This window comes from Somniosus microcephalus, unplaced genomic scaffold (genome assembly GCF_052327205.1).
Source record: "Somniosus microcephalus isolate GS21.2 unplaced genomic scaffold, FLI_Smic_1.0 unresolved_chr3, whole genome shotgun sequence".
Classification (NCBI taxonomy): Eukaryota; Metazoa; Chordata; class Chondrichthyes; order Squaliformes; family Somniosidae; genus Somniosus; species Somniosus microcephalus.
The window spans coordinates 24077623-24086918 of record NW_028225181.1 but is presented as its reverse complement, the minus strand read 5'-3'; positions in this window follow the sequence as shown (position 1 = coordinate 24086918).

The following is a 9296-nucleotide window of genomic DNA, read 5'->3' as shown; positions in this document are numbered from 1 at the left end:
CAACAAATGTCAAATCGATTGACACCTACAGAATGTTGGAAAACTGTACCTTTTTGCTATGTAAGCTTTGGCAATATGGTTCTCTGTAAACTTTCATGCCAATAAAGCATTTGAATTGGAATTGGAATTGGACAGAGAGAGAGACAGACAGACAGAGAGAGAGAGGGAGACAGGGAGAAAAACAGACAGACAGACAAAGAGAGAGGGAGAAAAACAGAGAGACAGATAGAGAGAGAGACAGACAGAGAGAGAGACAGACAGACAAAGAGAGAGGGAGAAAAACAGAGAGACAGACAGATAGAGAGAGAGACAGACAGATAGAGAGAGAGACAGACAGATAGAGAGAGGGAGACAGGGAGAAAAACAGAGAGACAGATAGAGAGAGAGACAGACAGATAGAGAGAGACAGATAAGGAGACAGAGAGACAGACAGATAGAGAGAGAGAGACAGGGAGAAAAACAGACAGACAGACAAAGAGAGAGGGAGAAAAAGAGAGAGAGAGATAGAGAGAGAGACAGACAGATAGAGAGAGGGAGACAGGGAGAAAAGCAGACAGACAGACAAAGAGACAGGGAGAAAAACAGACAGACAGGGAGAGACACAGAAACAAAGAGACAGACAGTGAAGAAGAGATAGAGGGAGTTGGCGACAGTGAGAGAAAGACGCAGAGACGGAGAAAGACAGATAGAGAAAGTGAGAGAGACAGTGAGGGAGAGATAGGGAGAGAGAGAGAGACACACACACAGGCAGAGTGAGAGAGGAAGAGAGACTGATATTGGAGTGAAAGATAAAAGATTGAGGTAGGAAGAGTGAGATCGAAGAAGACAAAGAAAGAGGGAGAGGCCGATGAAGGCACAAAGGGGAAGAAAAAAGCAGAAGAAGACAGAACAGAGAGATAAGCAGATTGAGCGAGAGAGAGGGAAAGAGTGGGAGACAGAGAGAGAGACAGAGAGATGGAAAGAGACAGAGAGAGAGACAGAGAGATGGAAAGAGACAGAGAGAGAGAAGCACAGAGAGAGAGACCAAGAGAATAATAGACAAAGAGGCAGAGACACAGAGAGAGAGTGATACAGAGAGAGTAACAGGCAGAGAGAGGGAAAGAGAGAGACAGAGAAAGGGGAAGAGACAAAGAGAGAGACAGATAGAGGTAGACAGAGAGCGAGACGGGCTGAGGAAACATGCTAGCCGATGGAAGGATTAGAACAGGGACAGTGAGGGTGGAGGGAGAGCACGGGTCAGGGAGTTTGGTTGTGTGGGAGGTGAGCTGAGGTGAGTGTTTGTACTTTCTGATGGTCAATCATTATGAAATAAAATGCCCTTCTCCAGGGGCAGTGATATCATTACAGGCAGTTCTTTGCTTTGGCAGAACATCAAGAAGAGATAAGATAGAAAAATAGGAATCAGCAAAACATTTTGCAAACCCAGCTTGTGACCCAGTGTGATCTCCATCCCCGAAACCGCCTACTTCTGCCTGCGTAACATCACCGCTTCTGAGCTCCACACACAGAGCAGGAAACGCCCAGGCTCCGTCCCCGGCCTGTGCTACGTTAGCCTGATCCTCACCCAGTGTGGGCACTGAGCCCCCCCCACACACACAGAGCAGGAAAGGCTCAGGCTCCATCCCCGGCCTGTGCTCCGTTAGCCTGATCTCACACCCGGTGTGGGTACAGAGCCCCAGACACAAACAGAGCAGGAAAGGCCCAGGCTCAGTCCCCGGCCTGTGCTACGTTAGCCTGATCCTCACCCAGTGTGGGCACTGAGCCCCCCGCACACACACAGAGCAGGAAAGGCTCAGGCTCCATCCCCGGCCTGTGCTCCGTTAGCCTGATCTCACACCCGGTGTGTGTACAGAGCCCCAGACACAAACAGAGCAGGAAAGGCCCAGGCTCCGTCCCCGGCCTGTGCTCCGTTAGCCTGATCTCACACCCGGTGTGGGTACTGAGCCCCAGACACAAACAGAGCAGGAAAGGCCCAGGCTCCGTCCCCGGCCTGTGCTCCGTTAGCCTGATCCTCACCCAGTGTGGGACGGAACCCCACACACACACAGAGCAGGAAAGGCCCAGGCTCCATCCCGGGCCTGTGCTGAGTTAGCCTGATCTCACACCCGGTGTGGGGACTGAGCCCCCCCACACACACACACAGAGCAAGAAAGGCCCAGGCTCCATCCCCGGCCTGTGCTGAGTTAGCCTGATCTCACACCGGGTGTGGGCACTGAGCCCCCCACACACACACAGAGCAGGAAAGGCCCAGGCTCCGTCCCCGGCCTGTGCTCCGTTAGCCTGATCTCACACCCAGTGTGGAACTGAGCCCCCCATGATTTGCCTCAATAAATCCGAGACTCAATGTTAGCGGAACAAAACAAGGCTTTTATTAACTTAGAAGGTAACACACAGTGGAGAGGTGTCTTCCATCCAGAGGTCTGCAGTACTGGATGTGAGGCACGCTGAGCCTGCTTACATAGGGGCCAGGTATGGGCGGAGCCCTACACACAATACAATACAAGGTGAGGAAACAGAACTGATGTAAGGGAAATGAAACTGAAACTAAACCACAGTCACAGGCACAATCACACAGAGAATACAGATGAGTGATGAATGGCATATTTCATCACATTCACCCCTTCTATAGATTTAGTCTGTTCGGGGGTTTGATCGTCCTCTGTGACCGACGTGGCTGTTGTGGTGCCGCGGGTGACGGCTGGGTGTCCCCGGTGGCCTCCTGGGTCTCTGCCGGGGGCGCCACCAGGGTTGTTCTTCCAGGGGTGATGAAAGAGTAGTGGGTGGGTAAGAGTTGCTGTGATCGTTGTTGCTGCTGTTGTCGTGGTTGTTGTCGTTACCGGCTGGGGCGACGTCTTTTACGGACACGGTGTCCTCCCTTCCGTCGGCGTGCCGGACATACGCGTATTGGGGGTTGGCGTGGAGTAGGTGCACTGACTCCACGAGAGGGTCCGTCTTGTGGCCCCTCACATGCCTTCGCACGAATACCGGACCTGGGGTGGAGAGCCATGACGGCATGGATACGCCTGAGGTGGATTTCCGGGGAAAGACAAATATTCGTTCATGAGGCGTGGCATTAGTGGCAGTACACAATAGCGACCGTATCGAATGGAGCACATCTGGGAGGACTTCCTGCCAGCGGGAGATAGGGAGGCCCTTGGTCCTTAGAGCTAGAGTGACTGCTTTCCATACTGTCCCGTTCTCTCGCTCCACTTGGCCGTTACCCCGGGGGTTGTAGCTGGTGGTACGGCTCGTGGCGATCCCCCTGGACAGCATGTACTGGTGTAGCTCTTCACTCATGAAGGACGCCCCCTTATCCGTATGGATGTAGCTCGGCATACCGAACAGGCAGAACAGGCTGTTGAGGCATTTAATGACCGTGGCGCTGGTCATGTCTGGGCAGGGGAAGGCGAATTGGAAACGGGAGTATTCGTCCACAATGTTCAGGAAGTAAACATTGCGGTCGACGGACGGGAGGGGGCCCTTGAAGTCCAAGCTGAGCCGCTCAAAGGGCCGTGTAGCTTTGATTAAGTGGGCTCTATCTGGGCGGTAGAACCGAGGCTTGCACTCAGCGCAAGTGCGGCAGTTCCTGGTCAGAGACCGCACTTCCTCAATCGAGTAGGGTAAGTTACGGGACTTTATGAAGTGGAACAGCCGCGTGACCCCTGGGTGGCAGAGGTCGTTGTGGAGGGTCTGTAGCCGATCCCCGGTGGCGCTGGCACACATCCCTCGTGAGAGGGCGTCAGGGGATTCGTTAAGGGCCCCTGGCCGGTAAATGATGTCATACTCGAAGGTGGAGAGCTCGATCCGCCACCTAAGAATCTTATCATTTTTAATCTTCCCCCTCTGTTTATTATTGAACATAAACACTACCGACCGCTGGTCGGTAAGTAGGGTGAAGCGTTTGCCGGCTAGGTAGTGGCGCCAGTGGCGCACTGCCTCCACGATGGCTTGGGCCTCCTTTTCCACGGAGGAGTGTCTGATCTCGGGCCCTTGGAGGGTCCTCGAGAAGAAAGCTACGGGCCGCCCCGCCTGGTTGAGGGTGGCCGCCAAGGTAAAGTCAGACGCATCACTTTCCACTTGAAAGGGAGTGTTCTCGTCCACTGCCTGTAGCGTGGCCCGCTCAATATCCCGCTTAATGCTTTTGAAGGCGGCGTGGGCCTCAGCAGAGAGCGGAAAAGAGGATGCTTTCAAGAGGGGGCGGGCTTTGTCGGAGTAGTTGGGGACCCATTGGGAATAATAAGAAAATAACCCCAGGCACCTTTTCAGGGCTTTGGGAGTGTTGGGCAGGGGCAGCTCCCGTAGGGGGCTCAATCGGTCGGGGTCTGGTCCGATTTCCCCATTCTCCACCACGCTGCCTAGTATGCAGAGGCGCGTGGTGTTGTAAACGCACTTGTCCTTGTTGTAAGTGAGGTTGAGTTTTTGTGCTGTTTTCAGGAACCTCTCGAGGTTCGAGTCGTGATCCTGCTGGTTGTGACCGCAGATGGTGACATTGTCGAGGTAGGGGAAGGTTGCCTGCAAGTGGTGGTCATCGACCATGCGGTCCATCTCGATCTGGAAGACCGAGACCCCATTCGTCACCCCAAAGGGGACTCTGAGGAATTGGTAGAGGCGTCCGTTCGCCTCGAAGGCGGTGTATGGGCGGTCCTCTGGTCTGATAGGAAGCTGGTGGTACGCTGACTTGAGGTATGGTGGAGAACACCCGGTATTGGGCGATTTGGTTCACCATTTCTGATATGCGGGGCAGCGGGTAGGCGTCTAGTTGGGTGTACCTGTTGATCGTTTGGCTATAGTCGATCACCATCCGTTTCTTCTCGCTACCCCTTACCACCACCACTTGGGCGCGCCACGGGCTGTTGCTGCGTTCAATAATGCGCTCCTTCAGGAGCCTGTCCACCTCGGCCGTGATAAACCGCCTGTCCTCCCAGCTGTACCTCCTGCTTTTGGTCGCTATTGGCCGGCAGTTAGGGGCAAGGTTCGCGAATAGCGAAGGCGGCTTTACCTTCAGGGTAGCCAGACCGCACACTGTGAGGGGCGGCTGGAACCCACCGTAATTGAGCGTGATGCTTTGGTGGTGGCACTGGAAATCCAGGCCCAAGATCACGCTCGCACATAGATTCTTCATGATTAGTACTTTAAAATTATCGTAAACAGTTCCGTTAATGGACAATTGTACCGTGCAGTAACCCATAATGGTCGATGTCTGCGTTTTATCAGCCATAGAGATGGTACCCCGAGTAGGGACCACCTTTAGGGAGAGTTGTTGTGCTAGTTCAGGGTGGATAAAACTCTCCGTGCTTCCACTGTCAATTAAACATTTAACCCCGCACCCGTTTACCTCGATGTCCACCATTGATTTGGATAGCGGGTGCGGCCTGGTCTGGTCCACTGTGACCGATGCCACTGTAGGGCCCTGATCGAGACAAGATGGCGTCCACGCTGTCTGCTCACAAGATGGTGGACCCCACGAGGTCGGGCAAGATAGCGTCCAAGATGGCCGCTCCCACGGCGCACACGCGGCGGTGGCGGGTTTTCCAGCGGGGTCCCCTCTGCACACCTTCCCGAAGTGCCCCTTCTTACCGCACTTAAAGCAGGTGGTGCCTTTCGCCGGGCACAGGTTTCTGGTGTGCTTCGACTGCCCGCAGAAGTAGCAGTTGGGGCCCTGACGCGTCGCGGCTGTCGTAGGGCTTCTGGGGGGAGAGCGGGGCCCCGACGGTGTCGGGCTGCCGGGCGGGGAAGATGCCTTCCAAGATGGCGGCGCCCTTGGTGCACATGTGGCGGCGTGGGCGGCGCGGGCTGAAGAGTAGGCGTCCGAGTTTCTCTGGGCCACATCCAGGGATCGCGATGTGTCCACAGCCTGTTTCAGGTCCAATCCCGTTTTTTTCCAGCAGTCTCTGCCGGATGTAAGTGGAGCTGAGGCCTGTGATGAAGGCATCGCGAACAAGCTCGTCAGTGTACACTGCGGCTTTTACATCTTGGCACTTGCAGTCTTTGCCAAGCGTTTTCAGGGTGACTAGGAACTCATCCAGCGATTCCCCAGGTCGCTGTGCGCGAGTAGCGAGCAGATGCCTAGCATACACCTCATTCGTAGGCTGCTGGTAATGCGCCTTTAAGATGTTGCAGGCGGCCGGGTACGTGTCGGCGTCTTGGATGAGGGAGTAAACCCTGTGGCTTACCCAATTCCGCAGGATTCCGAGTTTCATACTCGCAGCGTCCGTAGCACCTGTGACGGCTGCGGAATTGTCCAGGAAGAATTCCATACACATAAACCAGTGTCCGAAGCGTGCCGATGCGTCCGAAGCATGCTGGTCCAAATCCAAACGTTCGGGTTTCAAGAGTTGATCCATTGTGTTGAAAAGTAAGTTAATAAAATTGATGTGCCTCAATAAATCCGAGACTCAATGTTAGCGGAACAAAACAAGGCTTTTATTAACTTAGAAGGTAACACACAGTGGAGAGGTGTCTTCCATCCAGAGGTCTGCAGTACTGGATGTGAGGCACGCTGAGCCTGCTTACATCGGGGCCAGGTATGGGCGGAGCCCTACACACAATACAATACAAGGTGAGGAAACGGAACTGAGGTAAGGGAAATGAAACTGAAACTAAACCATAGTCACAGGCACAATCACACAGAGAATACAGATGAGTGATGAATGGCATATTTCATCACACCCCACACACACACAAAGCAGGAAAGGCCCAGGCTCCATCCTCGGCCTGTGCTCCGTTAGCCTGATCTCACACCCAGTGTGGTCACTGAGCCCCCACACACACACAGAGCAGGAAAGGCCCAGGCTCCGTCCCCGGCCTGTGCCCCATTAGCCTGATCCTCACCCAGTGTGGGCACTGTGCCCCCCACACACACACAGAGCAGGAAAGGCCCAGGCTCCGTCCCCGGCCTGTGCTCCGTTAGCCTGATCCTCACCCAGTGTGGGACGGAACCCCACACACACACACACAGAGCAGGAAAGGCCCAGGCTCCGTCCCCGGCCTGTGCTCCGTTAGCCTGATCTCACACCGGGTGTGGGCACTGAGCCCCCCACACACACACAGAGCAGGAAAGGCCCAGGCTCCGTCCCCGGCCTGTGCTCCGTTAGCCTGATCCTCACCCAGTGTGGGACGGAACCCCACACACACACAGGACAAAGCAGCCCGCATGACTGGCACCCCATCCACCGCCTTAAACATTCACTCCCTCCACCACCGGCGCACCGTGGCTGCAGTGTGTACCATCTACAAGATGCACTGCAGCAACCCGCCAAGGCTTCTTCGGCAGCACCTCCGAAACCCGCCACCTCTTCCACCTAGAAGGACAAGGGCAGCAGGCGCATGGGAACACCACCACCTCCAAGTTCTAAACTTAATCCTAACCCTAACCCTAGCTTCCTGAACAATTCCATTAATCATCTTAAACACCTCACTTAGATCACTCCTTAATCTCCTATACTCAAGGGAATGGAAGCCAAGCTTATGCATTCTAAGGTTAGGGTAGGGTATGCGCGCAGTGGGGAAATGTCCCCTCTTGTGTTTGTATTCTCAGTTCTTGAGTTTATTTTGTTTCACTCTACCTGCCACTTTTGTTTGGCTCACGCTTTCCATGACTTTTTGTCCAGTTTTACTTGCCATCATTTACCTTCAGCTGAGGTTATAGTTGGGGCTCAAGGTAGATTTTAGACACTTGAAAGAACTAACCCTAACCCTAAAAAACCCTCTACTAACCCTAACCCCTGACCCTAACCTGAACCCCTAACCCGAACAATAAAAACCCTCCACTAACCCCTGACCCGAACCCTAACACCTGACCCTAACTCTAACCCTAAAAACCCTCCACTAACCCAACCCTAACCCCTGAACCTAACCTTAACCCCTGACCCTAACCCTAACCCCTGACCTTAACCCAACCCTAACCCCTACCCCAAAACCTAACCTCCACTGACACGAACCCTAACCTTATGACCCTAACCTTAATCTGAAACCCTCACCGCTTATTTGATCTTAAGCACGACTGCTTAAGGGGTGATCTAATTGACGTGTTTAAGATGATTAAAGGTGTTGATATCTCCAAGTTTGCAGACAACACAAAGCTAGGTGGGCGTGTGTGCTGGGAGGAGGATGCCGAGAAACTCCAGGATGATTTGGACAGGTTGGGCGATAGGGCAGATGCATGGCAGATGCAATATAACGTGGATAAATGCGAGGTTATCTACTTTGGTGTCAAAAACAGGAAGGCAGATTATTATCTGAATGGCAATAGATTGGGAGAAGGAGAAGTGCAACGAGACCTGGGCGTCCTTGTGCACCAGTCGCTGAAGGTAAGCATGCAGGTGCAGCAGGCGGTTAAGAAGGCAAATGGTATGTTGGCCTTCATAGCGAGAGGATTTGAGTACAGGAACAAGGATGTCTTGCTGCAGTTGCACAGGGCCTTGGTGAGACCACACCTTGAGTATTGTGTGCAGTTTTGGTCGCCTTATCTGAGGAAGGATGTTCTTGCCATGGAAGGAGTGCAGCGAAAATTCACCAGGCTGATACCTGGGATGGCAGGAATGACGTATGAGGAGAGATTGGGTCGATTGGGCTTATACTCGCTGGAGTTTAGAAGAATGAGAGGGGAATCTCATCGAAACTTATAAACTTCTAACAGGACTGGACAGACTAGATGCTGGAAGGATGTTCCCGATGGTCGGGGAGTCCAGAACCAGGGGTCACAGTCTAAGGATAAGGGGTAAGCCATTTAGGACAGAAATGAGGAGGAATTTCTTCACCCAGAGAGTGGTGAACCTGTGGAATTCTCTATCACAGAAGGCAGTAGAGGCCAATTCATTAAATATATTCAAGAAGGAGTTGGATATATTTCTTAAGGCTAAAGGGATCAAGGGGTATGGGGAGAAGGCAGGGACCAGGTACTGAATTTGGATGATCAGCCATGATCGCATTGAATGGCGGAGCAGGCTCGAGGGGCCGAATGGCCTACTCCTGCTCCTATCTTCTATGTTTCTATGTTAATCGGTTAGACAGCGAGAAACTATTTCCTCTGGTGGGGGAACCCAGAACATGGCCATTCTGGGGTGATGTCAGGAAGCACTTCTTCACACTAAGGCTAGTGGAAATCTGGAACTCTCGCCCTCAAAAAACTGTGGCTGCTGGGGGTCAATTGGCACTTTCAAAACTGCAATCGATATTTTTTTATTGTGTAAGGGTATCAAGGGATATGGAGCAAAGGTAAGTAAATGGAGTTAGGATACAGATCAGCCATGATCGACTGAATGGCGAAGCAGGCTTGAGGGCCTGACTAGGCCTAC